The sequence below is a fragment of the Echeneis naucrates genome, chromosome 11 (genome assembly GCF_900963305.1).
Source record: "Echeneis naucrates chromosome 11, fEcheNa1.1, whole genome shotgun sequence".
NCBI lineage: Eukaryota > Metazoa > Chordata > Actinopteri > Carangiformes > Echeneidae > Echeneis > Echeneis naucrates.
The window spans coordinates 9,481,906-9,494,374 of NC_042521.1; the positions used below are offsets into that span (position 1 = coordinate 9,481,906).

At 40.6% G+C, this 12,469-nt stretch overlaps 1 protein-coding gene across 1 annotated transcript in view; it reads right to left on the reverse strand.

Moving 5' to 3' along the window:
• Positions 1–12,469, reverse strand: part of trib1 (tribbles pseudokinase 1) — a 29,969-nt gene that overhangs the window by 12,912 nt on the left and 4,588 nt on the right. The gene's annotated exons all lie outside the window — the stretch shown is intronic.

A 12,469-nucleotide genomic window follows, 5' to 3' on the forward strand; every position in this document is an offset into this window, starting at 1 on the left:
TGTGAGTGTGGCACATGAAACTGTCATTCAACATTTATCTGTATGAAAGATAAGCTACAGCTGCTGTTCAACCCTAACCCTAAGGGGGCGTCTGCTTTTAACATACCTGCACTAAATTATGTTCTGATGTTAGCTGATCCTCTGTCCCTCTTCACAAAATACACCCTCCAGCCGAACAGAAGAGGTTGGATCATCACTAATGGCCCTTCTGATAAGTGTGAGATGAATATGCAGAATAAAAACTGTTATTTGTTTCCAATCCCTTCTACAAGTCCCATAACCCCCAACCTCTTTCCAGAGTGAATCACCCAGCACTGAATTTATCAAAGTGTGTGAACACGAGAGGGAGAGAAGAGCTTAGTGTTTGGAAAAAGCAATTAATTGCAGGATAATACCCCATGTAACAGGATTTCAATGACTGTTAGCGCCGCTCCGCTCCAAAAGGAGATTTATCCTCATAATCCCGTGATGAAAGGGATGGCCAATTATTTCCAATGCATCAGAACACACTGCCTAAACCAGGGCTAGGCCAGCGGGAGAAAGAGGAAGTGGGGAGCAGGACTAAAAAGACAAGAAAGTGTTTATGTGTACACACACACAATTACTATTTAGCCAGGAACAACAAGCTGTCACTCTTCACAAATTACCTAACGCGGAGCTTTTAATGATATGATTGCACTACAACTCACAGGAGAAAGATGAAAGCCACGCGTTGCTCCATTAACTGGCTTCTGAAAATTAGGCTCTGCGTTTCTTGGCGTTTCATCAGTTTTGAAGGATGTTGAAAATGTGGGTTAACATTCATGAAGTTTGTGTTTGAGTTTCAGCAGCAGAATGTCATCATAAAGGAGCACACATGATGTTATTGAAACAGGCAGCGAAGTCTTTCAAAGGAATTCATTTGTTTGTTTGTGATGGTACAACCTCCTAATTAAACGGTGATAGTTACCCAGAAAGTGGGAAATACTTTTTTTTTAAAAACATCCTGAACAGTTGAAAAGCTTGAAATTGTTGATCCAAAACTTTGTTGGAGAATGTTTCACAAGACATCTGTCCTTCACTTGGGGAACTCGCACTGATCATCGAGGCATGAAGAATCGAGACTCGAGAAAAAAAATAAACAAACAAACAAAAAACACACATTCCCTTTCTTACTCCTGGTGGTATTCAGCTTTGTTGTTGTTTTTATTTGCAGAGTAAAATGTTTGTGATGCTCAAAGCAGTAAAAAGGAACATTAGAAAAAAGCCCCTGATTTTCAAAAGAGCATTTCTGCAAAAAAATTAAGAGCTCAGCGTTTGCTTTATCCTACAAGCAGTTTGCAAGTGGTGGCATATGACTTTTCACTTCAGAATTTTCCTCATAAATAGCAGGAATTGGCAGGCCTAAGGGAACTCTCTTGTGCTCATCCATGGGTTGGAAGTGTGAGGGTTGGGTTTTGTTTTTTTTTTTTTTTTGAGTGAATCAGATAGAATGATCTCATGTTGCAAATTGCAGCTTGTATGATGCAAGCAGGCCAAACAGAAAAGCGGGCCCGGATGGAAAGACAGGAAATGATGAGGAATTACATATTATGCAAAGGTTGCCAGTCTGTATACTGTTTCAGTGTGACAGTGTTAACTGTACCTCTAAAGCAGCTGTCAGCATTTCCCAACAATGTGTTTTTCCTTTCTTTGTGACGCTATTAGTTCAACATCAGATAAGGTGGATAAGATGCATGAAAACATAATCGCATCAGAATAAAGCCAGTCAGTCTTGGATCTTTAATAATCCAACTAAGGGCTCCCTGGTGTCTTTTGGACTTGTAGATATTAAGTGCAAGATGTCAGCGGTGAAGCACCATTACACACCTCGTCAAAACATAGACCTGCTGTGCTGCTCTCACCCTCCAGCTCAGAAGCCCCAGTCAGGATCACAGTCATACTTTTTGAATGGGGAATCACTGCACAATTTTAACCCAGTTAGTCAGACCTGCAGGAAACAGGTTTTGTCTTCAGTGCTTTGCATGAAAGTCAGTGTGACATGACCACTCTGAGTGCGTGACAGCTGAGTGAACAGCATGTCTTGCAGTGGGTGTTAAGGGGGCTGCAGATGTATTCCATCCATGGGGGGTGAATAGGTGTGTGTGTGTGTGATGGAGCTGTTCCTGACTGTATGTGTCTAAAATGTGTGTATTTTTTCTGTGTATAGGGTGTGGGTGCATGTACTGTAATTAAGGTGTCAGGAGACATGCATTATTAATCGCAACATGACATAATAATGGAGAGGCAGCGTGATCTGTCATGCCCGACCCCTTTAACAGCTGTGGGGCGTGTGTGTGTGTGTGTGTGTGTTTGATTTTTGTGAGATGTTTTGCTGTATGAAAAACTCACTTCAGCAACACTGTGTGTGTTGTGGCGCATCAATCTGTTTCACATAAATATACCATATACAGCGAATTTTGTTTTGAACACAAGGTCTAGGACTGTCTCGTGTTTCTGACACTATTTTGCTTTTGTTTCATGGAGTAATTTTTGACATTGAAGTCACAACAAAAGCACAGTGTGAGGGAACAGGTAATGAATGCAGTCGTGACATGGCCGTCTCACAGATGAGGACAGAAATACTTGTTTGTCGCTCATTGGACCTGAAGAGGAGCCAGGCTTGTTTGTGCTACAGTGTTGAGACAAGACTTAGGTGTTAGGCAAGTTACCAGGCTGTGACTCAATGTTTGGTGTTGATTTTCCTGTGGTGTTTTTAGTGTTGTGCTATTCTCCCTCAGGTTAAATACTGAAAGGGGTTAGGTTGATCCAGTTCTTATAAATCCAGATTGAGCAGTGGTATAACTGATGGAACAAAGGACTTGTGAAGACTTAGGGAAAGTTGTTTGCACAAATCACAAAGCGAGCCAGCATCTACAGAAAAAAGCAGCAAAGAAAAAGGCATGAATCCATCTCTAAATGAAACACTGTGCCCTCACTGTACATCAAATTAGTAAATAGAGAAAATAGTCAGCAGAAAATGAGGGATGTGTACCTTCTGATATGTATATGTCATATTAAAATCTGGGTGTGGTTTCATCATACAGTACAAATACAGTAGTGTATGCGTAACACATTATCAGTTGTTATTTTACATAGAACAACAGCAAAGCCACCTGACAAAAATAAAACATGATATACAAAAATCCTATAAATAGCAATGCGGTGATGCTGGGGTTATTGAACTCTGTCTGGCGCTATTAAACTTCAGCAGGATAAATCCTGAAAGTAATGCCTCGGTTCACTTGTTGTCCCCTGCTCCTGAGGTGTAGGCAGGGGTCATGGCACTCAACACAGTCCAGAGCACTGCAAGAAATGCTGAAGTGTTTTTCCACCCTGAGGCATGTTCCATTTTCTGTGGCCTGTGCTATTGTGAGCTTCTTTGACATGTTATTATTCTTTACCGCGTCTGGCTGTGCATCTGAAAGAACCTCTAAAACCTGCATGGAGGCTTGCCTGGAAAAGATGGGTGAAGTATTCACCCGGTGAGAAGGAGGAGGAGGGGGTGCAGGAGGCCATTCTCGCTGGGCACGTTTTTTTTTTTTTTTCACCTCGCTAGTAGCTGCTGTGGTTCTGAGGACTATGACTCAATCTCGAACAATTTGTATAAGTCAGGAAATTCCAATAAATGTTTGTTTTTGCAGTAATGTCTTCAACATGTGAAAGAGGAAGCAGAAATCCTTAGGGCAGAGTGTTTTCATTAAATAAGCATTATTGCTCTGGATCCAGCCTATTTGCCAAGAGGTCACCTACCAACAGCAGTGTCTGAGGCAGGTTTCAGTCTGGGTGGACAACAAAGGAAATGAGTGTTTCTTCAAACTGTGAAGGAACTGAGGGACTCCTCACGGCACTAAAGGACTGACAACTCTGACAACCAAGAACCTGCTAAGGACATGACTGCTGGCAGGCAGCAGAGAGACCTGATGATCCACGTAAAACATTTATAACCTTATATATATATATAACCCTGATCTACTCTGGATATTTGTCATCCATGGAACGCTGGCATAGTGAATCCCATTTTATTTCGAATTTTGACCGATCAATATACTGTTCACACTCACTGCAATGGGAATCATTAATTAAATTAGAAACCAATAAGCGCATGACTAAAGGAAGCAAATTGTGACATTGGAGAAGATTGACTGGACTGTTTACTTTAAACCTGTCAACACTATGACTTATTCCACCATGTGGTTTGAACTGATTAAAGTTTGGTTGAGAGTGCAAGAAGCTGTCTGAGGAGACAGGAAAGGATCAGAGAAGATTCCCCAGTGTAAGTACGAGCAAGACTGTACATGCATGACTTTGACCTTTGAGGTTAGTGATATGTGTACGAGTTTGAAGCTTTCTACCTGCGGCTCCTACCTGCATCTGGGTTTGTGTGTACATTCATAACATAGGAGGAAGTAAAACAAGAATCTCTACACACACATGCACACACAGTTGGTGATTTGCGTGCGTGTGTGTGATCCACTGCAGCTGACTTCCCCTATGGGATAACACAGACAGTAAAACAATACACTTCTCTTATAATTATCATTCTCCAACACACACACACACACACACACACACACACTGTGAAGCTCTTCTAACATAAGCCAGATGTCCCCTGGAACAGTGTCGAAGATGGAAAGTTATCCTCTTAATATTCAGGAGTAAATATTTTTCACCGGTTGAAAGGTAACTGGAAACAGCCGGATTGAGAAGAGGGGAAGAAACGCAGGGAGAAATGATAACGTCCTCATGTGCTTTGTACATAAGGATATAAAAAAAAATTAATCGCACACTTTCCCTTCACCAAAACACTCATGGGCACGATAGTAAAACAAGACCTCCATGATCGCGCACCTTACCTCCAAACGCTTTGCTCACATTATATTCAGACTTTACAAGCATTTTGACGTGTCCCGTCCTGTGTGAGTGAACTGAACCATAAACTCCCAGTGACATAATGGCAGACAGATTTAACACAAAGCCACTGGTGAAATCTGATGACAACACACACAGTGACATACAAGACAAAAGGGACAGGTCAGAAAGGTCATTCACAAGCCAACGGTTTAGCCAGATTGCCTAAGCCACTTTCTAGAAAGGTCAGACACACACATTTCATGGATCTCTGTAGCTCGTTTCCTCGGTGGCAGATCCCGAGTCTTGCCAACTTAGATCTTTAACCAGCATGGTCTGTTGCCCATGGGCCTGTGGGTGTTGCGGTTTTTTTTTTTTTTTTTAACAATAACGCAATATCAACAGGCAGCACAGAGGAGAGAATGAATCACCCTGCGTGTAAGAGAAGTTTATCTTTGTGCTCCCTTTCCACTAACTGGCCAATGAAACTGGGAGGCAGAGGTACTCAAGTTGAGATACGAAAAGAGTGACGTGATTACCAGACTGTCGTATGCAAATTGAAAAACATGTGGACTACAGTGACATTCAGCGGCTCTGTGTCTCTTCACTAGTCTGTCCTCTGGTGGTGTCTGAAGAGGCTTTTCACTGAAAACAGCTGCCGAATGTGGCTGAGAACAGTGTTGAAGTGGGAAGTGAAAGTCAGTAGTGATTTCAGCGGTAGCGGAGGTGGATTTATATTTTTATCAGACAAACATCCAGTTCTGTAACATTAGACTGGCTAAAATGAGCAGAAGGGGAATTAACTCAAGAGGTTTTTGTTTTGAATGATTTTGTTCACCAGTGAAAATGTCACTGAAAGGAACATTTAAAGCGCAGACGGAGATCAAACTAAGCTAACAGGCTAGGCTGAAAATGTGAGCTAGCTTGCTTGCTGTGGAACAGTGTAAAATGAGACACACTGACTTCTTACATAGATTTTTGTGTAAACTCTAGAAAGGATGTTTTTTCCCCCCTGCCTTTTTATCTTTAATTACAAGTAACGCACAGCTCTAAGGCTAAGAACTAGTTTTCCGAGGAGAAAACAAGCTCAAAGCAGAGAAATTGATGTATACTGGAATGAATGCTAACAAAATAATTTGCCATGAGATCACTTTTACTTCTTTGTTGTCTAGTCAGACTTATTTTTTGGGAAGTTACTACATTCCTTGATTTCAGCAATTAATTCTATGGTGTTGTTTAAAAGTACTAGATGTTGAAACTGACACTCCCTGAGGAAAAAGACTCTCATCCCACACAGCGCAGGATGAGGAATATTGTATATTGTATTTGGGACTAATCTGTCCAGATGTACCCCGGGTATCCTGTCCAGCCCAAACAAATCTTCTCTCAGGGAGAGCAGGATACTCCGTAAATAGCTGTGCGCGTCTCAGTCAGGATATTTCTTTCAGACTCAGCGTCTTTATCTTCCTCACTCCATCTGTCTCTTTCTCTCTCTGGTTATCGTCTGTCCTCTCTCTTCCTCATGCATTTATTCTCTCTCTCCTCTTGTCTCTCTTCCTTCCTTGAGCTCAGTGAAGGGCATTTGGCAAAACATTATGCTCAGGGGATGTTTACATCGCTGAATGATTGATGGGATATAATAAAACAATCTAACCTTGAGTCGGCAGAACATGTTCCAAGCAGCTATGGATCAAACTTCCTCGTAGTCAGGGGTATAGTGTTACTGTTACAGACAAGGGTTAGGGTTAGGCAGTGGAGGAGCTCACCCGGGATAAAACACAGTGAAAAACATCTGATGATGTCACCAAAATATCCAGATATGTTTAACCTGACTTGTTGAAGTGAGCTGAGTCTATACTGTAGGTCTGACACTGATACGAGAGTCAAAGCTCCTCGAAAAAACAGGAAAAAAAATAAATAAATATATTATTATTATTTTTTTTTTATCATAAACAATCTGAAAAATACAGATGACACTTTATTTGTGTTGTCTTATCCTTTCAAAGAATAATATCTGGTGACAAAACCTCAAAACCGTACAATAATTTGATTATAATTAACTATATTTTAATGAATACGTCACACTAAATATACTTAATGTCAAGGGTCATTTTTGGGTGGAAATCAAGCCAAACCTTACCAAACTTAACCAAGCAGCGATGTTCCATAAGTTTAACCTCATGTTAACTAATTGTAAACATGATTATCATGCAGTCATGCAGAGCTGGGAACTTGTTTTCTGAACTGGAGTTAAATTGCAGTGTTCTTCTCAACTGGACAGTCAAGTTTACCTTTTTTTTTTTTTTTTTCTTGGTGTTTCAGTCTCCTTATCCTTCACATAGCTTATCACTGTGAGAAACTCATTAGAAAAAAAAAAATGGTTTAATGTGGAGATAATGAGATAATGAGATAATGGGCAAAGTGTGCACCATTAAACTAAAGCCTACTGGTGACAACAATGGTGCTTCATTTGCAAGTAAGTAAAATACTAATTAGTACCTTCACTGTAAAAGTAATGTACCCCCAAGTAAATATTACTTGGATAAAAAAAAATTAAAAGCTCCACATCATTTACTGGGCTGCTACTATCCATGTTTCCAGGTGACCTGAAGTGTGTTCTTCCACTTCTTCAATGAAAACAATGTAAATGGTTGTAAATGGTAAATGGAGTTACAACAAAAGCGCAGTGACAGAGTATAAACAAAAGTGTAAGGATAAACTAAATAGACTCTATATTTACTACAGCATTACTTTCTCTTTGAGGACCGAGGCTGTTATTAATAAAGTGACAAATCTAGTTTATACTAATACGGCAGGCGTTACGGTAAGGAGGAGGCAGACAGATATTACTGTAAAGGAAATCTCTTGGATGCCACTTGAGCTGAAACAACCCATTGTATAATGTGGCGAAATCAGCGTCTCTGTCCATCTCTCCTGTTGTATACAGGACAACATTCCAACGCCTAATATAGTATGAAGTTGTGAGAAAAATGTTTGAGGTGACACATTTATCAGATATCAGATATCTGAGAGGGAAGGTGGAATGTGTAATACAAAGCATGAGCATACTTTCCGTTGTTAATATTTCTTTCCAGACCGTCTTTTTTTTTTTTTTTTTGTCCAAGAGTTTTTGTCTGAGCAGGAGGTTGAAAATAAAGGGGAGAAGTCCTGTGTGGCACATAGCAGATGCTTTTATTGCTTTTATTGTTGAAAGGGATTTATTTATGACTAAACTCAGTATTTACGAGACAGTGCTCATTTAGTTTTCCAGAAAAGTATGTGTTGTGTGTCTTTGGTTTTAGTGTTATCTTGAAGAGTTTTGAGCAAAAAATTTGTTTGAACTGCAACTAAAAGGCAAAGGAATCATTTCACTTGGCAGAGTAATGAAGCCGCTGAAAACCAAACGCCCCTTATAGTCAGATAATAAATTGAATTTTCTGAGATTTTTCTGTCGGGAAGTAAAATACATTCACTTTGAAGTTACCATCCATACACAGTTGGCTTGTGATGTGCTATGATGATTCAGACATGTCTGTTCTCAGACACTGAAATATGAATATGAATGAAAGGAAAACAGCCTGTTTCGACCTGAGACATGCTTATTAAGGAGAAAAATTCCACCACTCCCCCACACAGTGTGTGGTCTGGGGCATTAATCAAACCAAAAAAAGGGAACATTTTTACATTTCAAATTTGCTACATTTGAAAAGCTCCACTGTTTGTGGGTTATGCCTTGTATAGCGCTGGCAGACAAAGGATTGCACAGGGTGAGATGACTCAAGTGACAAACGGGTGGTTAGGAATTCGCTCAGCTCAGAAACCCATCATTACTCGGAATATGAGAGTATCAGAGCTACGTTGCACCCAATTAAAATATGACCTTGGGTTTCAGTGTTGGAAAGAATTACATATGAGACATATTTTGCATCATATGCTGAATAATTGAAAATGGAAAATGGGCCAGGTGACCATGAGTTGAGGCAGGCTATCTGCAAAAAGAAAAAAGAAAAACAAGACACACATCCATGTACATATCCAAAATAACCCACCTCCTCACTGCAAAGTTACAAAACACATGATTGAATCACAATATGTAGACGCTGTTGAGTGAGTGTCGTATCTTATACAGCACTGGAGGCCCAGTAATGTGTACAAATGAGTAGAAATATATTCCTCAAGTTACTATGAACATAAAAGCAGAAAATAACACTGACAAACATTAAGTTTTATGTTGTGCAAAACAGGCAGAACAAACATCAGTGGAAGTTTAGTTTTGGTTTCAGAGTCAGCTTCTATAATTGTACTGCAATACCACCATTGTTCATTTCTGTAGTTATTCTCCTTTAAAGCCACCCGCATTCGTCACCACAGGACAGTAATTACAGACATATGACATGAAACAAGACGACTGTCCGACAGCATTTGACTGGGCAGAGGAAAACCACTGAACAGATGACCGACTTACATCCTGATTATAGGAGGAGCGGACATCCGTATGTCACCACATGGGGAAGTGTGCTGACTAACAGGCTGACATATGTATACTTAGTGACTGTAAGCAATCTTAGTACCGGGCACTGGCTGCTGTTTGTGCAATTAGTAAACACAGGCTTCCCATTGGCATAGGTAGGAACCGTTACAGTGTTCTGATGCCTGACACAGACCTGTGAAAACTGAAAAAGTGATCTGAAATCACAATCTGGTGGGTGCTCCCCGACACGCACACACACACACACGCACACGCACACGCACACGCACACGCACACGCACACACACATGCACTGCCTCTCATCAGTCTTCTGGTAAAATCGCTCCTTTTGTGGCCCTGTCAGTAAACAGCGGTTTGCCAGGAAGAATGAGAGGATATTACCCCTTCATGAGTCCACACAGACATAAAGTCACACTGGAGCTTGTGCATAGTTCATCGTTGGCTTCTTTGCTCACAAGGTTCACTGTTATCGAAACATCTGTTTGATCATACTCTATATTTGTTTTTCGACACAGGTGTTCGGCTTTCCTGTTTGCTGTGGTTGAGTCAGGTCTCTTTGCAGGTTAAAGTGAATCTAAATCTGACACATATCACGCAGACTGAACACTTTTTTTTTTTTTTTCAAAATTCTCAAATTTACATTTTTACTTTTCAATGAGCAGAGTAAAGTTTTACACACCTGGCAGTGTGTGCCTTACACAGGTTATGGTTATGAAGGAATGCAAGATACACACATACAGGCTCTTACAAGTAGCGCTAACACCTATTTAACAAGGCATTTGTACAAAGCAGATGACCTTTTCAAAAAATCCCAAGAACTACCGGTAACCTGTTATTGTGGACTATGATTAAAACACTACTAAAAAGCATTGTGCAAGTGATTCATATCCATGCCCCAGTGTATGGTGAGGTGTTTTTTCAGAGTCCTGCCCGTCCGTGACCTTTATCAGCGTGTTGCTCAGCATCAAATGAAATAGAAAATTGTGCAAGCCCCTGCAGATTAAATGCGAATGACATTGGTGGAAAATAGAAAGGGGGTGGGGGGGGGATACTGTTTCTCAAAACACAACCCCCTTTCTTCTTTCTTAGAATGTTGTTATTTGCTTTGGGCAAATGGGCTGCAGTTGCACAACCGTGTAGCATCCAGCACATCAAAACTTCACACACTCACACACGAGCTTTGGGACACACACTGAAACTAAAAAACGCTGTTTGGAAAAGCCAGCAAAGGCTGGGTTAGGGTTAGGATTTCACAATTGTTTTTAAATTCAATTTAACACATACTTCAATTAGAAACACCTTTCTTACTGCAGTGAGCCCTCTCACACACCTTCACCCAGGCCTTGTGTGAACTGTAACATGAGGAAATCCTCAGTTTCATCACAAATGCCTGCTTACTGACCACTAAAACTTGAGAAATGATTGACCTCAGACTTGCTCTGTATCTTAACTTTGTTTCTCTTACATCTTACATCACAGGAATTGCCTCTGACAGAGAAGCTGCTTGTTATTTACCCTGATATATAATGTGTGAAAATATGTTCATGCATGCACATTTGAATTAACTTAATTGGGTGGACTTCCTTATATCCAGGAGCTTAACAGTGGGTGGTCTTCTGGTCTTTATTTCACACAAAGTCTTCGGAAACATGGAGGTGATTTTTGTTGCTGCGTCAGTGAAGAGATTTCTGATCCCCGACTGCATTGCGGAGCAGGAAATAAAAAATAGTGAACTTGAGTTTTGACAGCAGCTCTGGGAAAGTCCAGATTCAAGTCACAAGACGTACTACGTGCGCGTAGATTGGATTCCTTATAATAGCTGAAATTATGATATGAATTTAGATGCAGTGGTATTGCTCTGTCCTAAGATCAGATTCAAAGAGCAAGGCCAGAAATAGCAGAACTTAATTTCCCTGGAAATCCCCTACAGATCGTTCTCATTAATTTCATAGTATCTCCCCACAGAAAGGGCTCTCACACTTTCACTTATATCAGAACGACAAAGTACAATAATTCTGGTATTCTTTCTCTCATATTCTTAATAATTTTCGCACCCCCCCCCCAAAAAAAAAATTAAAAAAAATAGGAATCCTTAGAAAACAGAATCTTTTCAGTGAAAAGGTCATATTTGAGATTGAGATGACAAATCTAACCGTCCATCAACATTTCATGCACAATCCTGTCCTTGATAGTAGGCAGTTTCCCACCTCAGGGCCCAGCCATATGTGAGTGTTGCCTCAGTCCGTCATGTGAAGGTCAGGCCTGACGGGACATATGAGCCCCAGATTGTCACCCCTGGGGTGGTGAAGCAGGGCTAATTGACTTTAAACCACGTTGCATGACACAGATCAGGACAGCCACCACCAACAGACAAAGGACAAGGATGTGGTTACCTCGTACATCATCCTCACTGTGACTAATTCTGTATCAAATTAATTTGAGACAGCTAACTCAGCATAAAGACTGCAGCAAGGGCAACGGCTAGCCTGGCTCTGTCCAAAAGAGAAGAATATCTGCCTATTTGGCTGCATATCACTAATTAACATTGTATGTTTTACTCATGTAATCTGGACACAAATAAGAAGTGCAAGAACAAGTTTGCGTTTTACAGGGGGTGATGTGCCAGGCTATTAGCTTTAAAAGTGCTTATAGGCAGATTTTTCTCACTGTTAAATAGAACCAGACTAGCTGTTTTGTCCTGCTTCAAGTGTTAAAGCTTAGCTGAGCTAATAAGCTCCTGGCTGAAATTTATAGTGCAGATATTAAAGTTACTGAGGTCTTTATTCCCACAAAGACAGTTTAGTTCGATTTTGGGTCAATAGAGAGCGAGTCGACGGAACGATCTAAAAGTTTGCCCGTAAAGCATACTATCGTTGTTGTAGACAAATGCTGTGTTTGATCATCACATAAGTGGAAACGCACACACAGAGTTATCATCAGTAATCAGTTAACACTTATCGGTGTTCTTTTGAGCTCACAATCCAAAACCCATTTGAAACAGTAAACCTCAGCTTTGTTTAATCTTCAAATGATCCTTATTGTTCTGTCTCCCCTCAGCTTCCTGTACTCTTTTCATTCCTGTTAGGCCATGTAAGGACAATTCATTGTGGG